This window comes from Arachis ipaensis, chromosome B10, assembly GCF_059453495.1.
Source record: "Arachis ipaensis isolate K30076 ecotype BB chromosome B10, ASM5945349v1, whole genome shotgun sequence".
In the NCBI taxonomy this organism is placed as follows: Eukaryota; Viridiplantae; Streptophyta; class Magnoliopsida; order Fabales; family Fabaceae; genus Arachis; species Arachis ipaensis.
This window is the reverse complement of record NC_142435.1, coordinates 82,809,911-82,833,267: the sequence shown is the minus strand read 5'-3', so window position 1 is coordinate 82,833,267 and position 23,357 is coordinate 82,809,911. Positions and strand designations below refer to the sequence as shown.

Below are 23,357 nucleotides of genomic sequence, written 5' to 3'. Positions count from 1 at the left end.
ACACGACCACCTGTGCGTACGCACAAGCGGAAAATCAGCATGTGTGCATGCGTCCGCACACGTCCCAGCGCGTGACTCATTTAATGGAAATCGCTGGGGCGATTTCTGGGCCTCCAGAAGCCAGTTTTTGAACTTTTTGATGCTGATTCTCCCTATATTAAGCAAGGCCTCACTCCATTTGAAGGGGGAGCAATTAGGGTAGATTTTTATCATGTAGTTCATTTTCTAGAGAGAGAAGCTCCCCCTTCTCTCTAGAAATTAGGGTTCTTAGTTTACTTTCCTTGTAATTTGCCTTTTTTAATTCTTTTTTTTACTTTAATTTCTTCTACATTTCCTTGTTCTATTGTCTTAATTTCATTATTTTATCTTGTCACTTTCTCCATTTTTGCCACTTTTATGTATTTTCACTCTTGTTACTTTAATTTACATTTAATGCAATTTTATGTTTCATGCCTCTTTATTGCTTTATTGAGTTGCTATCTTTATTTTCCTTGCAATTGGTAGTTGTAGCATTTATTATTTCTTGTCATTTACCATGCTTTCTTTTCATGCCCACCAAGTGTTTGATAAAATGCTTGGTTGGATTTTTGCATAGTTTTTCTCACTCTTGGTTGAGAAATTGTGTGGTTTGGGTGAACTTGAGGGGTGAATGTCCATTCCATATTGTGTGAGGGTTGTTAATTCATTTGGTTTCCACTAACGCTAATCTTTCTCTAAGTTAATTAGTGAGTTGATTAGGACTTGTGGATTAAAATTAATTATGCCTAATTGACTTATTCTCGATGTAGGGTTGACTAATTGGGATTAATCTACACATAATTACCATGTTTGTGGTCCACAACTATGATAGGAATCCTTAATTAACCAATTCTCACCAAGATTCCTTTTTAGCTTTCAATTGCCATCTTCATTGCTTTTACTTGCTTTGACTTCTACTTTCTTGCATGCCAAGTTACCCTTTTGTACTTTAATTTCTTGCCATTTACATTGCTTGCTCTCTCTTACATTCACAACCCCCCAATTCCCTCCTTCTGGTGCATCTCCTTCTTGTTGAGGAGCTTAGGCTTGAATGGCTGAGACTTGATTCTTCTCCATCTTCTTGGTCAAAGCTGTTAGTTGTGCAGTGATCACTTTGTTTTGGGCTAACAAGGTATCCATGGAATTGAGCTCTATTACTCCTCTCTTTTGAGTTCTATCTGAAGCATAGAAATACTCATTCTCAGCCACCGTCTCTATGACATCTATGGCTTCTTTAATGGTTTTCTTCTTGTTGAGTGAGCCTCCTGAAGAATGATCTACTGATTGCTTTGACTCATATAATAGCCCTTCATAGAAGATGTGTAGTTCTACCCACTCATTGAATATATCCGGTGGACATTTCCTTGTCAAATCTTTGAACCTCTCCCAGGCCTCATAAAGTGTTTCACCATCTTGCTGTCTGAAAGTTTGCACCTCGGCTCTTAGTCTATTGACTCTCTGTGGAGGGTAGAATCTTGCTAAAAACTCGTTCACAACATCATCCCATGTAGTTAAGCTCTCCTTGGGAAATGCTTCCAGCCACTTTGCTTCCTTATCTTTGAGTGAGAAAGGGAACAAAGGTAGCTTGTAGGTGTCAGAGTGTACACCATTAGACTTTACAGTGTCATAGATCCTCAAGAATGTAGTAAGATGTTGGTTTGGGTCCTCTTGAGCACCTTCTCCTCATGAACAATTATTCTGGACAAGTGTGATGAGTTAAGGTTTCAACTCAAAATTGTTAGCATAGATTGTTGGCTTCAGAATGCTGCTGCCACAGTTTCCTAGATTTGGGTTGATGTAGGAGCCTAAGACTCTCCTCTCTTGTCCAACATGATTGCCAGTATCCTCTCCAACATTGTTATATACCTCTTCCTCTATAGTGGTTCTCAGATCTTCCTCCACTACTTCCTCTCCAACTATGCCTTTGCCTATTGCCTCTTTCCTTAATCTCAGGAGGGTCCTCTCAGGTTTACTATCGAAGGAGGATGAAGTTTCTTCCCTTCTACCTGTCATACATTCAACAAATGGCAAGCAGAGGGCAAGTGAAGGAATCACTCTTGTCAATATTAGTGGTTAGCTTGGTTGATGCAATTAATCAATCAGTTAGAAGAATGGAAATATGAACAATGAATGACAAAATTAATCAAAGTAAAAAGAAAACAAAATAGCAAGAAAAATTGAAGGACTAAAAAAAATAGCAAGGTAATTAAATTGCTTAATCTAGTTCTCCAATCAATTTAGTCATTGTCAAAATCAAACCAATCCCCGTCAACGTCGCCATAAAACTTGATGAATGGAATTCACTCCCCATACAAAAATTGATGAATCCGTTCTTTTAGCAAGCACACCAAAATTATCGTCAAGTAATAACCCACAGTGGAGTGGGATCGTATCCACATAGATTGGTAGATTTGAGTAATTTTAATCAATTGGTGAATTAGTCAAGCTAAACAAAATAGATTGTGATTGCAGAATTATAAATGGGCAGAAACATAAATGACTCAAAGGTAAATAAAAGCAGTGAAGTGCAGAAAAAGAAATGGCAATAATGTAAAGTGTAGAAACATAATTGACTTAATTATAAATGGGAAAGTGATAAACCCCGATTTTGTGGTTTATCTTGTGCTTATTTTGGGGGATTTTATCAACATTTCTCACACTTATTCGCAAGAAATGCATGGTTTTGTGTTCACTTCCCAATATTGCTCCATAATGGAAAACATGCTTATTTTGCCTTAAAATTGCCATATTTTAATCCTCTTCTATTGCCAATCGATGCCGTGATGTATTTGTTGAGTAATTTTAGGAGTTATAGGGTAGGAATGACTTAGAAGAGAGGGAGAAAGCATGTACAAAAAGGGAGGAACATGAAGAATTGAGATCTTGCAAAAAGCAGCATTGGCGCGCCCACGCACTCCACACGCACGCATGAATAAGGTTGGCTGGAAGGGGCGCGCAAGGATGGACGCATCCGCGCGGATCAGGAGATTCCTATCGACGCGCATGCACGCTTGGCGCGCACGCGTGGATCGCAAAAGCAATCGGCGCGCACGCACTGATACGGGGAAAACTTGTCTCGCAACAAATTTCCTTCAAAAAGTGTACCGAATTCGTCGTCAAGTAAAAACTCACAATAGAGTGGGGTCGAATCCCACAGAGATTGATTGATCAAGTAACTTTAATTAAAAGAATGTTCTAGTTGAGCGAACCAGAATTTGAGTTGAGAATTGCAAAAAATTAAATGGTGGGAAAGTAAATTGCAAAAACAGTAAATGCTAGAAATAAAGAGCTGAATGTAGATGGCGGAAAGTAAATTGCAGAATCTTAAATGGGAATGGGGTAATTGCTCATAAAAGTAAATGGCAGAAATTAAAGAGAATGGGTAAGATCAGAAATGGGGAGTTCATTGGGCTCAGGAGATGTTGCATTCTCCGGATCAAGTTCATTTTCATCTCTTCCTCAATCAATGCATTCATTGATCTCCTTGGCAATCTTAAGTGATCGAATTATAATTCCTTGTAATTCAATCTCTCAAATCTTGATCAATAGCCAATTCCTTGGTCAATTGCTCATGAGAAGAGATGAAGTATGGTCACTGATTATACCACATGCATTTCCCAAATCAAGTGTTGGAAGGATTATAGTCACATATCCATCCACACCCAATTTGGTCCAGCATGAGAAAGTATTTCTAGCATGATCCCTTCATTCCTCTTTCAAGGTTCAGAAGAGATCCAAGTATGAATAGCTTCTTTTCCAAGATAACTACCCAATTGGATGAAGATCAAAAGCTTTCTAGTAAAATCAAGAGAAAAGATAGAAGAAGGAGAATGAAAACAAAAATTGATCCATCAAATTACAACAGAGCTCCCTAACCCAATGAAAGGGGTTTAGTTGTTCATAGCTCTGGAAAATGAAAACAAAGATGGAGAATACATGCTGAAAGTAAACTAGAAGTGCAGAGAAAGTAAAATACAAAGAGTAATTCTAGGCCAAAGGCTCCCTAAAGTTTCCAGCTCTTTAAACTAATTCAAAGCTACTCCTATATATACTACTCTTCTGATCTTCTAGTTGGCTCTTCAAGTCTTAGGTATGGGCCTTTGGATCCTGAGTTTGAAGCAGTTATCTTCTTCATTGGGCTTAGCTTTGCTTGCAGAAAGAAAGTGTGAAGTAGGCAGGGACTTTTAGCTCAGGACGTTAGTGGTGTTAACGTTAAGTAGAGGTGTGGGTTCGAGAACGTTAGTGACAATCACCTTTTTCACTAACGTTGCTCACCCAAGTATGAGCCACGTTAACCTCAACGTTAGTGGCACAAACGTTGCCACTAACGTTGCCTCTTGGTCCTTCGCACACGTTATTGGGACTTACCTTTCCCAATAACGTTGATAAGCCTCCCCCTTCCCTACGTTAGAGTCCACGTTAACTTAGCTAACGTGGCTCTCAACGTAGGCTTGCCAATCCTTCGAGAACGTTAGTGACACTTACCTTTGTCACTAACGTTCCAATATGCCCCTATTTCCCACGTTAGAGTCCACGTTAACTAGGTTAACGTGGCTTCTAACGTAGCAATGCTAGCCATCTCCAACGTTAGTGACAAAGGTGAGTGTCACTAACGTTGGCTCATCACTCCCTTATCCACGTTAGCTTCCACGTTAACTAATTTAACGTGGGAGTTAACGTGGCTCATAGTGGCTTGTGTGGGTTCATTCCAACGTTAGTGACAAAGGTAGGTGTCACTAACGTTGGCGATCACATGCTATCTCCACGTTAGCTTCCACGTTAATTAGGTTAACGTGGGAGTTAACGTGGCTTATTGAGGCTTGGCCAACGTTAGTGACAAAGGTTAGTGTCACTAACGTTGGCTTCTCCTTTTCTTCCCAACGTTAGAGTCCACGTTAACTAAGTTAACGTGGATCTTAACGTGGCCACTTATGAGCTTGGTCCAACGTTAGTGACAAAGGTAAGTGTCACTAACGTTGGCTCCACTTTCTTTCTTCCACGTTAGAGTTCACGTTAACTTAGTTAACTTAGTTAACGTGACTCTTAACGTGGGCTATGATGGCTTCGAGGGCGTTATTGGCGATTACTTTTCTCATTAACTTTGCAAGTTAGCTCCCATTCCATGTTAGAGGTCACGTTAGTTAGATTAACGTGGCTGCTAACGTGGTTCTTCCTTGTTTCTTTTGTCCTGAAATCAAGCAATAAAGTGCATCAAAGTTCTAATCCAAGTCATGGGAAATGCAACATCCAATTTGTCATTAAATTCATGCAAAATCCTTATGAAATCATGTAAAGTACACAATGTATGCTTGAATTAAGATGTAAGTGAATATCCACCCAGACTAGCTTATTTTCTAAGAAAATGCATGAAACTACCCTAAAAACAGTAAAGAAAAGGTCAGTGAAACTGGACAAAATGCCCTGGCATCACAACACCAAACTTAAAGCTTGCTTGTCCCTAAGCAAGTACTTGAACAAGAGAATGATGAATGGAATGCCAAGAGAAATGAGTCATTCTTGTGGAAGTCATGTTTCTAGTTTTATGGTGGTTTCATGCATAGCAACTTAGGTTCATTCCTTCACTGGCTTTCAGACCTTTATCATGTCATAGAATCCTCACTGTGATTGCATCCCATGAGACTTTTATTCATTGATCCTTTTGTTGTTATTTCAGGGCTTATTTGTGTTCTTAGGCTAAGTGCTCTGTAAGGGGGCAACTCTTTAAAATAAGCTTTCAGCCAACACTACCGAACCAGTTGGTTCAAGGTGCTAGGTGTTGAAGCACCCCTAAGGACTTACTCCCTCAAGTCTCTCCTCCATACATACACACCACAGGCATATGGTTTATTTATTTTCTTCCTCGAGACCTTGGTGTCCAGCACCTCTTTGGGTTACTAAATGCTCTGTAGTGAGGGTTACTCTTGACAGTGGACTTTCAGCTGATAATCCCGAGTTAGTTAACCCAAGTTACCAAGTGATAAGGCACCCCTAAGAGCTTATTCATCCAAGTAAATCCCTCACACAGGAGCACCACAGACATATGCCTCAAGATTAAAACCATTGGTGCCTAGCCTTATTGCTTACTCTTTTTCTTTTATTTTTCCACTTTCATTTTTCTTTTCCCCCTTTTTCTTATTAGGATCTTGTTATTTAGTTAGTCTCATGGGGTGTGTCTCAAGCATACGATTCCGGACAGATAGTTGTCTTCCCACCTTGTGGTTGAACCAACTTAGCTAACTTATGACCACACCACAAGCTCAGGACTTACTCCATAGTATGAACTCCACTCTGGTCTTTTAATAAACACTCATTCTCTTTTCATTTGATTCAAAAGGACAAGCATACAAGTAAGTAAGGAAAGGATGCAGTGACATAAAGACTAGCAAGCATAGACCTATTCAACAAAAAACTTAAAAAACAGAATTTAAAAAGGTTCAAACTAACATGAAAGCATGTTCTATTTCATACAAGATCTTCCTTATTTAAAGCATAGAAAAAGGATGGACCAACGAAGGAACTCCACCACCTTTTACTCATGTGGATGACCATGATCCCCTCCTTGCTTGTCCTCTTTGTGTCCCTCTTGAGTGCTGGTACTCCCACTCCCTTTGCTCTTTCCAATCAACTTCTTCCAGAAACTACCATCTTCCATCTTCTTCTTTAGTGTTTCCTTCTGCTATTTCACTTTCCTTCCTTCTTGTTCTACAAAATCTTTTTGAACCTCATCATATGTAGGGATAGCATAGTGTAGATGATGCATATGACTAGACATGTAGTTCAACTTGGCTTGAGTGTTTACGTTGAACTCCTTCCTATGTAGTTGCCGTCCTTCATTAAGTATAGTAAACTCATTGAATGCTTTCATCTGAGCTATTTGCCACTGACTGAGTTCTTGCAAGTGCTTATCTTGACGTTCTTGCCTCTCAGTAACTTGGTGGATGGCTTGAGTGAGCTGGGAGTAGTGTTCCTGTTGCTGCTCTATTTGTTATTTCTGCCACTCTTCTTGTTGGCTTATCCAGTTGGACTGAAGGTTTAGTATTGGCTCCTGTCCTTCCATATGTCTCATCCCCAAATCTTCAATGGCTCTTAAAAGGCGATTCATATTCAAGTTGGCTGGGTCATGATGTTCTTCTTGTTGATATTCTTCCTGATGAGATTCCTCTTGATGAGCTCCTTCTTTTGCTTTTTTCTTTCCTATTTGGGGTCTTCTTTGTTGTTGGGCGGGAGTAGTATAGATCAGACGCTGGAGTGTAACTAGCCTCCCAGGATTCACCCAGTCTGGATTGCTATCCTCGAAGACTACCTTGGCTCTTGTACACAATCTGAGAATAGTGCTGGGGTACCAAAGGCTGGCACCCGGATCAACCTTCTCAGCTGACTCTTAAATCCCCTCAGCTATGAGTTCATGCACATTGATTTTTCCACCCTGTACTAGGTAATGTACCATAGTCAGTCGATTGATATTGACCTCTGAACTATTTGTAGCTGGGAGGATAGACCTCCTTACGAGTTCAAACCATCCCTTGGCCTCCTGGCTAAGGTCTCCCCTCTTGATGAATCTGGGTCTCCCATCTGCATACCTCTCCCAGTCAGCTGCTATAACACAGATATCAGTCACGATTTCTGTGAGCTCATCATTGTCAGGGCTCTTATTTATCCTTACATGATAACTGAGCTCATTGATGACAAGTCATCTTAGCCTAGATTAACTAGTCTTTTTCTTTGTTTTTAATAGGATTTATGCACTTTCTTGCATTGTAAGTAAGTAATTTGGAGTGGAATTGCATGGTTTCTTTGAATCAACCAACCACCCTTTAATTGACACAAAATCATGGGGTTTAAGCTTAAAGTAATTGATTTTTGAATGAATTTTAAACCTTGTGAATTTGGTGATACTTTGATTGGTTGTTTTGATTATTTGTAGGTGAAGAAATGGTAGAAAAGGAAATTTTGGGCATGCTTTGAAACTTTAGGCCACACTTTTGAAAGCGTGGCCCATGACCGTTGAATCTTGGCATTAGCATCATGATGTCATGCATTGATGCTTATGCATGCATACATTTAATTATTAAGTGACCGAATGAATGAAATGAATGCATGCATGAAACATTTAATTAATAATGCCAAATGAATGAAATGAATGAATGCTATGTTAAGTAATTTGCATTACTAATTAAATACAATAATATAATGAAAGCATGCATAGAACAATTAATTACTAATGCTAATGAATAAAGGCGTTAAATGAATGAATGATTTAAAGTTAAAGCATTAGCATTATTAATTAAAGCCATGCATTTCTAATGCAATTGGCAATTCATGCTTTACGTTAATGCATTAATAAAAGCATGCATTTCATTACTAATGCCCTGGAGAGAAGCCCAAGTTTGCACCCAAGTTTGTGCCCAAGTTTGCCTCAAACTTGGAGGCAAACGTTGGCAAAGCATATTTACCCAGGGGAAGCCACGTTTGCATCCAATTTTGCCTTAAACTTGGACTCAAACGTGAGAAAGAGTGCAACCACACCCTGGAAGTAAGCCAACATTTGCGTCAACGTTTGTCTGAAACTTGAGGTCAAACGTTGGCGCCACAAGAACAAGAATGAATACCCCTGGAGCTATGCAATGTTTGTGCCAACGTTTGCCTCAAACTTGAGGTCAAATGTTGGCGCCATAAGAGAATGGAAGAGCACCCCTGTTTGATGGTTTAATTGAGCCACGTTTGCACCAACGTTTGCCTCAAACGTTGGGCCAAACGTTGGCTAGAAGAGCTGCTTGGGAAGGGCCACGTTTGAGCTCACGTTTGACCTCAAACGCTGGCTCAAACGTGGATGACAGCAACTTGGCCAAGCTGCATAATGTCACACACGAAGACGTTTGAGTCAACGTTTGTCTCAATCGTTGACTCAAACGTGAATGGTTCATGGTCTGGTTTACAAGTGGATTTCTTCCCAACACCAAGAGCAATCAACAGAGGCTATTATCAACACAATTCCATCAAGGCCAAGGCCCAAATTCAAGGCTCCAAGACCATTAGAAGAAAGTGTATAAATAGAAGTTAGTTTGATTTAGGAGGGACGTCAACTTTTACTTTTGAATTTGAACCTTTTGGAGGATTTTACTTACTGTAACTTGGATCCTGGAAGAGAATTCAATTCTCCTTCTCTTTGGTTTTCTCGTTTTCTTTACTGCAATTCTTGCTTGAGTCTTGGGTGTGGAAAATTGAGGAAATTCTGTCTCAATCTAACCCTGAGATCTCTGTTTTCGTTTCACTGCATAATTTAAGGAATTGAGATTTGAATTTACTTTTTCTACTGCTTGATCTTTAATTCTCTTGCAATAGATTTCTAAATTGGATCAAGGAAGGTAGTGAGATCTAGATTTCGTTTTCTAGTCTCTTGACCCCTGAGATCTGGGATTTCCTTTCTGTTCATCTGCTAAGGCTTCTTCAAGCCAATTTACATTTTCTGTTTGAGATCTACGTCAATTCAATTCATCTTTTACTTTCCTGATTGTTGCAATTTACTTTTTCTTGTTTAATTTCGGCAATCCCAATTCCCAATTCCTTTTATAATTCAAGCAATTTACATTTCTTGCACTTTAAGCTTCAGTCATTTACCTTTCTTGCAAATTAAGTTTCTGCAATTTATATTACTTGCACTTTAAGATTCAGCTCTTTACTTTCCTTGCCCCTTTAATTTTCAGTCAATTACCCCTCTCTCTTTAGTTTCATGCAATTTAGCTTCTGTTGGATACAAATCACTCAAATCAACTCTTGTTTGCTTCACTAAATCAACCACTAAACTAAAATTGCTCAATCCTTCAATCCCTGTGGGATCGACCTCACTCACGTTAGTTATTATTACTTGATGCGACCCGGTACACTTGCCGGTGAGTTTTGTGTTGGATCGTTTTCCACACATCAAGTTTTTGGCACCGTTGTCGGGGATTGAATTAGATTGACAATGATTAAGTGAAGAGGAGATCTAGATCAAGCACTTTTTCTTTTCTGTTTCTTTATTTTTTTTACTAACGCACTAACTGTTTGAATTTTTGCTTAAGTTAACTAACTTCACTCTAGCAATAGAGTGTTTAATTCTGGTTCCTGGTTCTGTGTTTATGTCAGGAGGAAGAAGCGATGAATCCACACCTTTTGATCCTGAAACACTTTGGAGGTTGAGAAGAGAACCAAGAAATGGAGGAAAATCCAACAAATCCACAAGTGGGAGTGGCCAACGACAATGGTCAGCCCCAAAGGAGAGTATTGGCTTCATATACATTTGCTAATCCAAGGCATTGTGGGAGTAGCATCCTTACCCCAAATGTCAATGCAAATAACTTTGAATTGAAGCCCCAACTCATCACCTTGGTGCAGAACAACTGTTCTTATGGAGGAGGACCACTTGAAGATCCAAACCAACACTTGTATACTTTCTTGAGGATTTGTGACACTGTCAAAACTAATGGCGTGCACCCTGACAGTTACAAGCTACTGCTATTTCCATTTTCTCTCAGAGACAAAGCCACTCAATGGTTGGAATCCTTCCCAAGAGACAGAATCAACAATTGGGATGATCTAGTAACCAAGTTCCTTGCCAAGTTTTACCCACCTCAAAGAGTTATTAGATTGAAGACTGAAGTACAAACATTCACACAGATGGATGCTAAACCTCTCTGTGAGGCATGGGAGAGATACAAGGCTCTAATCAGGAAGTGCCCTCCTGAGATGTTTAATGAATGGGATAAACTCCAAAATTTCTATGAAGGACTGACAATGAAAGCTCAAGAGGCACATGACTATTCAGTAGGAGGCTCAATGCAACTCATGAAAATAGCTGAAGAGGCCCAAAATCTCATTGATATGGTGGCAAACAATCAATATTTCTTTGCTCATCAGAGACAACGCCAGCCAACACAAAGGAAAGGAGTGCTAGAGTTGGAAGGAGTAGACACCATCCTAGCTCAAAACAAGATAATGCAGCAGCAAATCCAGCAACAATTTGAGCAGATGGCTAAAAAGATTGATAGCTTGCAAGTTGCAGTAGTGAATACAAGCCAACCATCAACCACATGGGGGCAAAATGAAGAAAACCAAGAAGATCAGCAGCAGGAACAACCTCAATATGTGCACAACCATGGTTCAGGCCAAAATGAGGTTTATGGTGACACCTACAATCCATCCTGGAAGAACCTTCCAAATCTCAGATGGGGAGATAACCACACTCAAAACCAACAACCATGGCAAAGGAATTCAAACCTAAACAACTCAAGAAATAACCAGAACAACAACCAGCAAAACATAACCCACAATCCATATAGAAAACCCCAAAACAACCATCATCCACCTTCCACATCCATATTCCACCCACAAAATAATCTCACAAATAGTTCAAACAACTTCCAGCAACAACCATCTCATTTTACACAACAACAACCAAATCCAGACTCCTAAAGAATCTCTAGTCTAGAGATAATGATAGAGAAACTCATGAAAAACCAAGAGATGGCAAGACAAGATCAGGAAGCAGCACGAAAAGATCAAGCCATAACAAGTAAAAACCAAGAAGCTTCAATTAAAAACCAAGAAGCTTCAATTAGAAATCTTGAAAGATATATAGAACAAATGGCTAAACGAATTACAGAGATGGGTGAGAAGTAATCAAATGCATCCCCTAGTGCCACTCAAGACCACCCAAGGGACAAAGAAAAAGCTACAAAGTGGAAGGAGTGCAAAGCAATCATAGTGGGAAGTGAGAAGACTAGGGAGAAGGAAGCCATCAATCAAGAAGAACACAACAGAGAAGTTTCACAAGAAGAGACAGAAGAGAGAAGTGAAGAGGAGAGAAAGACCAAGAATGCAAAAAGCTCAAAGAAAGATGAGGACATCCTTGAAACACAGCTACAAGAGAAGAAGGAAGGGGTGAAGCCATATATCCCCAAACTTCCATACCCTCAGAGGTTCAAAAAAGAGAATGAGGATAAGCAATACTCAAAGTTCCTGGACATATTCAAGACACTCAGCATCAATATTCCTTTCTGAGAAGCACTTGAACAGATGCCAGTGTATGCCAAATTTATGAAGAAAGTGCTAACAAAGAAAAAGTCCCTAAAAGAAGGACAAATTGTTGAAATGACAATGGAATGTAGTGCTATTCTCCAAAGAGAGTTGCCAGAGAAGAAAGATGATCCTGGGAGTTTTTATATACCTTGCACCATAGGAAACATAACAACTGAGAAGTCATTCTGTGATCTTGGTGCAAGCATAAATTTGATGCCTTTATCTCTAATGAGGAAACTCCAAATTGTCGAGCAGAAATCCACACGAATACTTCTTCAAATGGCTGATAAATCCATTCAGCAAGCACTTGGAGTTGTAGAGAATGTGCTGGTAAAAGTGGGAAAATTTCTTCTCCCAGCTGATTTTGTCATTCTGGATATGGAGGAGGACCCTAACACTCCCATCATTCTGGGGAGGCCTTTCCTAGCTACGGGCAGAGCATTGATAGATGTTGAAAAGGGGGAATTATTGCTAAGAGTGCATGATGAGCACCTAGCATTCCATGTTTTTAAAACCTTGCATGAGCCAATTCAAGAAAAAGATTCTATGAAAGATAAGGCCAGAGATCAAAGCTTGAAAGAGGCATTCAATGAGTTAACTCCAAGACTTCCAAATCCATGCTTGAAAGAAGTAGAGATGGTGCAACAGACCAAAGAAATCAAGGAGGAACTAGATCCAAAACCCCCAGATGAGAACCTCAACACTCCAGATAAAGAACCACCAAGACATGAATTATCTCCTGAGAAAGAAGAAAAGAAGAAGAGGCCAAAAGGGTGGAAAAATAAGAAAATCCCCACTGAAGGCTTCTCACCAGGGGATAAAGTGATGTTAAACACCCAACCAATGAAGGTATCTCCACAATCATCTGAGTGCTATACTGTGAACCGGATCCTTTCACTTGAACACCTAGAGATCATCAAAGAGGAGACCGGAAGGAAGTTCACAGTAAGAGGAGAAAAGCTGAGGCACTATGATTTTCAACCTCCATGATCAAAGGATAAGATGTCAAGCTAGTGACAATAAAGAAGTGCTTGTTGGGAGGCAACCCAACCTGAGGTAGTTTTATTTTCATGGCTATTTCAATAAAAAAAGTCAATTAGTTTTGTCTACATTGCAAGAAGCTAAGTTTGGTGTTGCACACCAAAATAATGTAAGGGAGAATGAAGGATTCTATGTTTGGTGTTCCACCAAAATCTCATCAGGAAACACATTCTCACTCTCTGCATAATGCTAGCTTCAAACATTTAGATAAACTAGTTAACTATTTGCTGTTTCAGAGTTTTTAGTTTTATTACCTTTAGCATGGGAAAAGGATTTCACAGACAATAAATTTGCTGCATGAGAGACATTGGCAAGGAACTAAGTTTGGTGTTCACACACCAAAGTAAGTTCAAAAGCCCATAAATAAGCTTTGCAAATTAACTGGATACCCTAAGGGATTGAGAAGCAAGCCACTTTCGAGGATTATGCAGGAAAATAGCCAACAAATTAAAGAACACTTGCATTATGACTCAAAAGGAGCAAACAAAAGGAAGAATGAGAAGCTGCAACCCACAAGTTGTATCTATACTTGATTCTTGTTGTTATGTAATGATTTAATTCAAAGACTCCTTTATGTCTGGCTGGAATGATCATTTAGTAGCAAGTGGAAGTACATGCTGAAGAAAGCTATCTGCATAATTTTTTTACTTGAAAGATTTTTTGCATAATAAATGTCATCCTTCATTAACTTGAGCACTTTGCCTTGTTCCCCTTGCTATTTGAATAAAAGAAAGATGTTTAATTTAGAAAAGCAATTGTTCAATGTTGCAAAAGTTAGAATAAAAGTTAGTGGTGGTGTGTGTTTGATTCAATTGTTAGCTCATACAATAATTGCTGCATAATGACTTGTTACTTGAAGCTTAAGCCAGTTTGCTGCTATGATCCTTCAATTTATGAAAGCCCCTTGAAAATAAACCAAAACAAAAAGAAAAAAAAAGAAGAAAAGCCAAAAGTTGGCAAAGAAACAAACAATAAGGCTAGACACCAATAGCTTGGACCCTAGGACATATGCCTGTGGTGTTTGTGTACTAGGATATGCTTGGACAAGTAAGTTCTAAGGAGTATTTTAAAACTTGACAACTTAGATCAACTGATTTGTGATTGCCAACTGAAAGTCCACAATAAAGAGCAACCTAGCTACAAAACAGTTAGTTATCCAAAGAGATGCAGGGCATCAATGATCCTAGGAAGAAAAGATGAGCCATGTGTCTGTGGTGAAGAAATGTTGAGTGAAATTAAGCCAAAGGCCACTACAACATTTGCTACCAAGCCCTCAATAAATAATAAACTCTGTAATACAAAAGAAAGAAGAAAAAGCTAACAAGGGAAATAAGCAAAAAGGTGAGGAATCATAGCAGCAATCTTGGTGAACCCTTAAGAAAACATGGTTTATTTTGACAGCAAATAATAAATGAGCTACTTTTGATCTGCATAAAACCCCGTAAACCAAATTCAACTATATGCCTAATAAGGACATGCATACTTCTCTATTTCATTCTATCTTTTCTTATGTTTAGTGCTTGCTTGGGGACAAGCAAGTTTTAAGTTTGGTATTGTGATGACAAGTCATCTTAGCCTAGATTAACTAGTCTTTTTCTTTGATTTTAATAGGATTTATGCACTTTCTTGCATTGTAAGTAAGTAATTTGGAGTGGAATTGCATGGTTTCTTTGAATCAACCAACCATCCTTTAATTGACACAAAATCATGGGGTTTAAGCTTAAATTAATTGATTTTTGAATGAATTTTAAACCTTGTGAATTTGGTGATACTTTGATTGGTTGTTTTGATTATTTGTAGGTGAAGAAATGGTGGAAAAGGGAATTTTGGGCATGCTTTGGAACTTTAGGCCACACTTTTGAAAGCGTGGCCCATGACCATTGAATCTTGGCATTAGCATCATGATGTCATGCATTGATGCTTATGCATGCATACATTTAATTATTAAGTGACCGAATGAATGAAATGATTGCATGCATGAAACATTTAATTAATAATGCCAAATGAATGAAATAAATGAATGCTATGTTAAGTAATTGGCATTACTAATTAAATGCAATAATATAATGAAAGCATGCATAGAACAATTAATTACTAATGCTAATGAATAAAGGCGTTAAATGAATGAATGATTTAAAGTTAAAGCATTAGCATCATTAATTAAAGCCATGCATTTCTAATGCAAGTGGCAATTCATGCTTTACGTTAATGCATTAATAAAAGCATGCATTTCATTACTAATGCCCTGGAGAGAAGCCCAAGTTTGCACCCAAGTTTGCGCCCAAGTTTGCCTCAAACTTGGAGGCAAACGTTGGCATAGCCTATGTACCAGGGGAGGCCAATGTTTGCGACCAAGTTTGCCTCAAACTTGGAGGCAAACGTTGGCATAGCATATTTACCCAGGGGAAGCCACGTTTGCGTCCAAGTTTGCCTTAAACTTGGACTCAAACGTGAGAAAGAGTGCAACCACACCCTGGAAGCAAGCCAACATTTGCGCCAACGTTTGTCTCAAACTTGAGATCAAACGTTGGCGCCACAAGAACAAGAATGAATACCCCTGGAGCTATGCAACATTTGCGCCAACGTTTGCCTCAAACTTGAGTTCAAACGTTGGCGCCATAAGGGAATGGAAGAGCACCCCTGTTTGATGGTTTAATTGAGCCACGTTTGCGCCAACGTTTGCCTTAAACGTTGGCTAGAAGAGCTGCTTGGGAAGGGCCACGTTTGACCTCACGTTTGACCTCAAACGCTGGCTCAAACGTGGATGACAGCAACTTGGCCGAGCTACATAATGTCACACACGAAGACGTTTGAGTCAACGTTTGCCTCAAACGTTGACTCAAACGTGAATAGTTCATGGTCCGATTTACAAGTGGTTTTCTTCCCAACACCAAGAGCAATCAACAGAGGCTATTATCAACCCAATTCTATCAAGGTCAAGGCCCAAATTCAAGGCTCCAAGACCATTAGAAGAAAGTGTATAAATAGAAGTTAGTTTGATTTAGGAGGGACGTCAACTTTTACTTTTGAATTTGCACCTTTTGGAGGATTTTACTTACTGTAACTTGGATCCTGGAAGAGAATTCAATTCTCTTCCTCTTTGGTTTTCTCGTTTTATTTACTGGAATTCTTGCTTGAGTCTTGGTTGTGGAGAATTGAGAAAATTCTGTCTCAATCTCACCTTGAGATCTCTGTTTTCGTTTCACTGCATAATTTGAGGAATTGAGATTTGAATTTACTTTTTCTACTGCTTGATCTTTAATTCTCTTGCAATTGATTTCTAAATTGGATCAAGGAAGGTAGTGAGATCTAGATTTAGTTTTCTAGTCTCTTGACCCCTGAGATCTGGGATTTCTTTCTGTTCATCTGCTAAGGCTTCTTCAAGCCAATTTACATTTTCTGTTTGAGATCTACGTCAATTCAATTCATCTTTTACTTTCCTGATTGTTGCAATTTACTTTTTCTTGTTTAATTTTGTCAATCCCAATTCCCAATTCCTTTTATAATTCAAGCAATTTACATTTCTTGAACTTTAAGCTTCAGTCATTTACCTTTCTTATAATTTAAGTTTCTGTAATTTATATTACTTGCACTTTAAGATTCAGCTCTTTACTTTCCTTGCCCCTTTAATTTTCAGTCAATTACCCCTCTCTCTTTAATTTCATGCAATTTAGCTTCTATTGGATACAAATCACTCAAATAAACTCTTGTTCGCTTGACTAAATCAACCACTAAACTAAAATTGCTCAATCATTCAATCCCTGTGGGATCGACCTCACTCACGTGAGTTATTATTACTTGATGCGACCCGGTACACTTGCCGGTGAGTTTTGTGTTGGATCGTTTTCCACACATCACTTATCAAAATATGGTGATTTCAGGTGAAGAGTTCTTGTTATAGCATTTGGGCTGAAGTCCACCTCCTTTCCTCTTTCGTAGCTTTTGAAGGTTGGGTCCTTGGTTTTGTCTTCTCTAACCACATTTGCATAGAACTCTTTTACGAGGTTTGCATTGATCTTCCCCTCTGGATTCGTGAGCCTTTGCCACCCTCTTTGTTCAATTTTCTCCCGAATCTGTGGGCACTCGTCTTCATTGATTTGGAAGGTTAACTCGGGCAGTATCTTTTTGAGCTTTATCTGCTCAAATTCTTGTTCATGGAACGCAGTTTTGAATCTCTTCTCATCGAAAGAAATGTTCTCCATTGGTTCCTTCCTCTTTTGCCTCTTGGAGCTTGATGATGCCATGAATTTGAGTTGCTGTGTGAGGAGATTAGAAGGTACGGATAGATGAGGAATTTGGTTGGTTAGGACGAGGTGTAATGAAGGAGTTTTGGATGCCGAAAGTGTGAAGTGTGGAGAGTGGGAAATTGAGTGTGAGGGGTGGTAGCACAAATTGCGAATCACACTTTTCACAACTCGTACCACTAACCAGCAAGTGCACTGGGTCGTCCAAGTAATACCTTACGTGAGTAAGGGTCGAATCCCACGGAGATTGTTGGTTTGAAGCAATCTATGGTTATCTTGTAAATCTTAGTCAGGAAGTCAATTATGTTTATCAGTTGAATTATGAATAACCAGTAGAGCATAAATTAAAAGTTACTTGTTGTGTAGTAATGGAGAATATGTTGGAGTTTTGGAGATGCTTTGTCTTCTGAATCTCTGCTTTCCTCTGTTTTCTGATTCACGCACGCACGTCCTCCTATGGCAAGCTGTGTGTTGGTGGATCACCGTTGTCAATGGCTACCTTCCATCCTTCCAGTGAAAACTACGCTCACGCGCTCTGTCACAGCACGGCTAATCACCGATTGGTTCTCGATCCGGTTGGAATAGGATTTACTATCCTTTTGCATCTGTCACTAACGCCCAGCCTTCAGGAGTTTGAAGCTCGTCACAGTCATTCAATCCTTGAATCCTACTCGGAATGCCACAGACAAGGCTTAGACTTTCCGGATTCTCATGAATGCCGCCATCAGTTCTAGCTTATACCACGGAGATTCTGATTAAGGAACCTAAGAGACACTCATTCAATCGGATATAGAACGGAGGTGGTTGTCAGGCACACGTTCGTGGTTTGAGGAAGGTGATGAATGTCACAGATCATCACCTTCATCACAGTTAAGCGCGAATGAACATCTTAGATAGGAACAAGCGTGTTTGAATGGAAAACAGAAATACTTGCATTAATTCATTGAGACACAGCAGAGCTCCTCACCCCCAACAATGGGGTTTAGAGACTCATGCCGTTAGAGAATACAAAGTTTAGATCTGAAATGTCATGAGATACAAAATAAGTCTCTAAAAGTTGTTTAAATACTAAACCAGTAGCCTAGGGTTACAAAATATGAGTGGACTATGATGGATGATGCAGAGATCCACTTCTGGGGCCCACTTGGTGTGTGCTGGGGCTGAGACTTTAAGCAATTCACGTGCAGAGGCCATTTGTGGAGTTGAACGCCAGTTTTTGTGCCAGTTTGGGCGTTCAACTCCAGTTTTTGATCCTTTTCTGGCGCTGGACGCCAGATTTGGGCAGAAGGCTGGCGTTGAACGCCAGTTTACGTCGTCAATTCTTGTGCAAAGTATGGACTATTATATATTTCTGGAAAGCCCTGGATGTCTACTTTCCAACGCAATTGGAAGCACGCCATTTCGAGTTCTGTAGCTCCAGAAAATCCACTTTGAGTGCAGGGAGGTCAGAATCCAACAGCATCAGCAGTCCTTTTTCAGCCTGAATCAGATTTTTGCTCAGCTCCTTCAATTTCAGCCAGAAAAATACCTGAAATTACAGAAAAACACACAACTCATAGTAAAGTCCAGAAACATGAATTTTTCCTAAAAACTACTGGAAATAAACTAAAAACTAACTAAAACATACTCAAAACTATATGAAATTATCCCCAAAAAGCGTATAAAATATCCGCTCATCACAACACCAAACTTAAACTGTTGCTTGTCCTCAAGCAACTAGACAAATAAAATAGAAGACTAATAGGTTGAGAAGCAATAATATCTCAGAGTTTTTGATTGAAGCTCAGATCCTAATTAGATGAGCGGGACTAGTAGATTTTTACTTCTGAACAGTTTTGGCATCTCACTTTATCCATTGAAGCTCAGAGTGATTGGCATCTATAGGAACTCAGAATTCAGATAGTGTTATTGATTCTCTTAGTTCAGTGTGATGATTCTTGAACACAGCTTCTTTATGAGTCTTGGCCGTGGCCCTAAGCAGTTTTCCAGTATTACTACCGGATACATAAATGCCACAGACACATAACTGGGTGAACCTTTTCAGATTGTGACTCAGCTTTGCTAAAGTCCCCAATTAGAGGTGTCCAGAGTTCTTAAGCACACTCTTCTTTTTGCTTTGGACCTTGACTTTAACCGCTCAGTCTCAAGTTTTCACTTGACACCTTCACGCCACAAGCACATGGTTAGGGACAGCTTGATTTAGCCGCTTAGGCCAGGATTTTATTCCTTTTTGGCCCTCCTATCCACTAATGCTCAAAGCCTTGGGATCCTTTTTATTACCCTTGCCTTTTGGTTTTAAGGGCTTTGGCTTTTTCTGCTTGCTTTCTCTTTTTTCTTTCTCTCTTTTTTTTTTTTTTTGGATATTTTTTTTCTGCAAGCTTTGTTCTTTGCTGCTTTTTCTTGCTTCAAGAATCATTTTTATGATTTTTCAGATTCTCAATAACATGTCTCATGTTCATCATTCTTTCAAGAGCCAACATATTTAACAGTCTTAAACAACAAATTCAAAAGATATATGCACTGTTCAAGCATTCATTCAGAAGACAGAAAGCATTGCCACCACATTTAACTAATTAGAATTTCTCTTATTAAAAATCGAAATTTTATTGCTTCTTATTTAAAAGATCTACTATTTTATTCATGTTTGCTGATGATGAGAAAAATAAACTATAGCTTAATTGGAGATAAAATCAAAATAGACTACTTACTACTATATGACTCCTAAGGTAAAATTAAAATAAGAACAGTTATCACAGAGTTAATGCTAAGATTAGAACTCAACAACCTTGAGGTTTGGGAAGTGGATGTTCCTCTAGTCTGTGAGGTGCTTGGTCCTTCAAGAGAGAATTTCTGGCGCTTCAGTTCCTTTAAATCACGCCCTTGCTCCTCTTGGAGTGGGTTGTTTTCCTTTAGGGGCCATGATCTTAGTGATCACGGATAAGCACACCAAACTTAGAGCTTTGCTTGTCCTCAAGCAAAAGAAAAAGAAGGAGATGGGTAGAAGGAGAGCTCCTCCCCCCCATCCTGGCGTTTGAACGCCCAAACACTGCCTGTTTTGGGCGTTCAATGCCCAAATGCTGCTATCCTGGGCGTTCAACGCCCAGTTGTTGCCCTTTTCTGGCATTGAACGCCAGATAGCTATCCTTACTGGCGTTCAGCGCCCACTGGATGCCCATTTTGGGCGCTGAACGCCCAAAATGGCCTTCACTGGCGTTTTCTTGCCAGTAAGCTCCCTATCTCTGTTTTGTGTGTAGATTCCTTCTGTAACCCTGTAAACTTATGCAAATGATTCTTTACCTTAGTGTCAGTGAACTTTATATAAACAAATAAAAATAAAAATAGGGCAAAATGCTTAGAGGATTGTTGCCCCATGGCTGGGTTGCCTCCCAGTAAGCGCTTCTTTATTGTCTTTAGCTGGACCTTGCTGAGCTTTTAATCTAGCTTCAGCCTTGAGCATTCTTGCTCAATGTTGCCTTCAAGATAATGCTTGATTCTCTGTCCATTGACAATGAACTTCTTATCCGAATCAATATCTTGAAGCTCCACATAACCATATGGTGACACACTTGTAATCACGTATGGTCCCCTCCACCGGGATTTCAGTTTCCCGGGGAATAGCCTGAGTCTAGAGTTAAACAACAGGACCTTCTGTCCTGGTTCAAAGATTCTAGATGACAGCTTTTTGTGATGCCATTTTTTTGATTTTTCTTTATAAAGCTTGGCATTTTCGAAAGCTGTGAATCTGAATTCCTCTAGCTCATTTAGCTGGAGCAATCGTTTTTCTCCTGCTAATTTGGCATCTAAGTTTAGGAACCTGGTTGCCCAGTAGGCCTTATGTTCCAGTTCCACGGGCAAGTGGCATGCCTTACCATACACAAGTTGGTATGGAGAGGTCCCTATAGGGGTCTTGAATGCTGTTCTGTATGCCCACAGAGCATCATCCAAGCTCCTTGCCCAATCCTTTCTACGGGTATTTACTGTCCGTTCCAGGATTCTCTTTAATTCTCTGTTAGAGACTTCAGCTTCCCCGTTGGTTTGTGGATGATATGGAGTGGCCACTTTGTGGCGAATTCCATACCGAACCATGGCAGAGTAAAGCTGTTTATTGCAGAAGTGAGTGCCCCCATCACTAATTAACATTCTAGGGACACCAAACCTGCTAAAGATATGTTTCTGGAGGAACTTTAGCACTGTTTTAGTATCATTGGTGGGTGTGGCAATAGCCTCAACCCATTTTGATACATAGTCAACTGCTACCAGAATATAAGTGTTTGAGTATGATGGTGGGAAAGGTCCCATGAAGTCAATTCCCCATACATCAAACAACTCTATTTCTAAGATTCCTTGTTGAGGCATGGCGTAACCATGAGGCAGATTACCAGCTCTTTGGCAACTGTCGCAACTACGTACAAACTCTCGGGAATCTTTATAGAGTGTGGGCCAATAGAAGCCACATTGGAGGACCTTGGTGGCTGTTCGCTCACCTCCGAAATGGCCTCCATATTGAGATCCATGGCAATCCCATAGGATTCTCTGTGCTTCCTCTCTGGGGACACACCTACGGATAATTCCGTCTGCACATCTCTTAAAGAGATAGGGCTCATCCCACAAGTAGTACTTTGCATCAGTAATTAGTTTCTTTTTTTGTATTCTATTGTACTCCTTGGGTATGAACCTTGCAGCTTTATAGTTTGCAATATCGGCAAACCATGGTGCTTCCTGAATGGCAAATAGATGCTCATCAGGGAACGTCTCAGAGATCTCAAGGAAGGGGATGGACGTCCCTTCCACTGGCTCTATCCGGGACAGATGATCAGCCACTTGGTTCTCTGTCCCTTTTCTGTCTCTTATTTCTATATCAAACTCTTGCAGAAGCAATACCCATCTGATGAGCCTGGGTTTTGAATCCTGCTTTGTGAGTAGATATTTAAGAGCAGCATGGTCAGTATACACAATCACTTTTGATCCTACTAAGTATGATCTGAACTTGTCAATGGCGTAAACCACTGCAAGTAGTTCTTTTTCTGTGGTTGTGTAATTTTTCTGGGCATCATTTAGAACGCGACTGGCATAATAAATGACATGCAGAAGCTTGTCATGCCTCTGTCCCAATACTGCACCAATGGCATGATCACTGGCATCACACATTAACTCAAATGGAAATGTCCAGTCTGGTGTAGAAATGACTGGTGCTGTGACCAGCTTAGCTTTCAGCGTTTCAAACGCCTGCAGGCATGCTGTGTCAAACACAAATGGCGTGTCAGCAGCTAGCAGATTGCTTAGAGGTTTTGCGATTTTTGAAAAATCCTTTATAAACCTCCTATAGAATCCTGCATGCCCCAGAAAGCTTCTGATTGCCTTAACATTGGCAGGTGGTGGTAATTTTTCAATTACCTCTATTTTTGCTTGATCCACCTCTATTCCCTTGTTTGAGATTTTATGCCCAAGAACAATTCCTTCAGTCACCATGAAGTGACACTTTTCCCAGTTTAAAACTAGGTTGGTTTCTTGGCATCTTTTCAGAACAAGTTTCAGGTGATCAAGACAGGAGCTGAATGAGTCTCCATATACTAAGAAGTCATCCATGAAGACTTCCAGAAATTTTTCCACCATATCAGAGAAAATAGAGAGCATGCATCTCTGGAAGGTTGCAGGTGCATTGCATAGCCCAAAGGGCATCCTTCTATAAGCAAACACTCCGGATGGACATGTGAATGCTGTTTTTTCTTGATCCTGGGGATCTACTGCAATCTGGTTATAGCCTGAGTAGCCATCCAAAAAGCAGTAATAATCATGACCTGCTAGTCTCTCTAGCATCTGGTCTATGAATGGTAAAGGAAAATGATCCTTTCTGGTAGCTGTATTGAGCCTTCTGTAGTCAATACACATGCGCCACCCTGTAACTGTTCTTGTAGGAATCAGTTCATTTTTTTCATTATGAATCACTGTCATGCCTCCCTTTTTTGGGACGACTTGAACAGGGCTCACCCAGGGGCT

At 39.8% G+C, this 23,357-nt stretch overlaps 1 non-coding gene across 1 annotated transcript; it reads left to right on the top strand.

The window, feature by feature from the left end:
• The first annotated feature begins 1,360 nt into the window (after window positions 1-1,360).
• On the top strand, window positions 1,361-1,467 carry LOC148580635 (small nucleolar RNA R71). Its single transcript, XR_015896270.1, has one exon. It is a non-coding gene; the product is annotated as a small nucleolar RNA R71 (small nucleolar RNA).
• The last annotated feature ends 21,890 nt before the right edge of the window (window positions 1,468-23,357 follow it).